This window comes from Microtus oregoni, unplaced genomic scaffold (genome assembly GCF_018167655.1).
Source record: "Microtus oregoni isolate MIOR12 unplaced genomic scaffold, Mior012 000025F_ref0000491, whole genome shotgun sequence".
NCBI classification, from domain to species: domain Eukaryota; kingdom Metazoa; phylum Chordata; class Mammalia; order Rodentia; family Cricetidae; genus Microtus; species Microtus oregoni.
The window spans coordinates 21,134,803-21,136,326 of NW_024543084.1; the positions used below are offsets into that span (position 1 = coordinate 21,134,803).

General features: G+C 42.2%; 1 pseudogene; it reads right to left on the reverse strand.

Annotated features, from left to right (window-relative positions):
• Positions 1 to 225: 225 nt before the first annotated feature.
• Positions 226 to 1,211, reverse strand: LOC121463172 (annotated as a pseudogene).
• Between the last annotated feature and the right edge of the window lie 313 nt (positions 1,212 to 1,524).

The window sequence follows — 1,524 nt, forward strand, 5'->3', positions numbered from 1 at the left end:
AGTGAGTGATCTGGTTGACCTGAACGTTATATACTCAAAGGTTCAGTAATTTGAAAACACCTACAGAGTTAGACTATTATAAGATTCTCAGTCAGTCAAAGGGACTAAAAATAGTTTATTCATAAATCTGCTTCTTTCCAAATTCAACCAAGAGAGTGTTGATAGCAAAAATTATTTCACAGGTATATGATTCATAGACACTATTAAGAGAACAGTATTTTCAGACTAGCCCTTGCTTCTCAGGACTTGTGTTGGCATTCTTCGTTTGCCTGGGGGGCAGGCTGGAAGCTTCCTGAGATGCAAAGTCTCCTAAAAAGCCTCCGAAGAGCTCCTTTAACTTCCTGGTTCCTGAGGCTGTAGATCAGTGGATTTAACATAGGAGTGACAACTGTGTAGAAGATGGCGACCTGGCGATCCTGGTCTAAGTGATAGCTAGAGGACAGCTTGAGGTACATGCGAATCACAGAACCATACAAGAGCAACACAACCAAGATGTGAGAACCACAAGTGGACAGAGCTTTGCTCAGGGCAGCAACTGAATGCATGCGGGCTATAGCAACACCTATGCAGACATAGGACCCCAAAATGAAGAAGAAGGGACTGACCACCACAGCTTCACTTCCTCAGTGAAGATTAATATTTCATTGACCACGGGTTGAGTGCAGGAGAGCTTCAGCAGAGGAGTGATGTCACAGAAGAAGTGAGTGACCTGGTTGCCACAGAAGGTTAAACGAGTGACCAACAAACTGTACAAGAGACTGTTAAGGCTGACCACAACCCATGAGGTCAATGTTATTCGTAGACAGAGATTATGACTGACAATGGCAGAGTATCTTAAAGGGTCACAGATGGCAACATAGCGGTCATAAGCCATGGCAGCCAGTAAGTGGCCTTCCATGCTGCCCACTGCCATAAAGAAGAACAGCTGTATCATACAGCGGTTATAGGAAATACTTCTATCCACAGACAGTGTGTGCACCAGCATCTGAGGAACCGTGATGGTTGTTAGAGATATGTCAATCAAGGAAAGTTGGCTGAGAAGGAAATACATGGGGGTCTGAAGCTTGGGGTCTGAGCAAGCAACAAGTACTAGTAGGGTATTGCCCATAACTGATTAGGACAATTCCAAAAATAACTGGCTGCATCTCTGACCTGCTGGATAAGCCCAACAACACAAATTCAGTCACTTCTGCTCTGTTTTTAGTGGCCATGAAGCATGCTATACATCACTTGTGAAAAGTAATGATCAGAGCTTAAGAAAGAAAAGAAAATGTCAAGGCTCAAACAAATCCCAGAATCTCTTCATCTTAAGTGGGTTACTCACTGAAACAAGGATCAGTTCACAAACTTCAGCATCAAGAAACTCACTTTTGTTCTTTTGTTTTTCAATCAAATCACTTGATATAACATAAGACTTAGAAGTGATTTGATATCCCCGCCTTCTTCAATGGGTACATTTTTATGAAAATAGAATCTCCAGTAGGTAGAATTGCACCATCTTTAAAGTCAGTTTTCAATGGAACT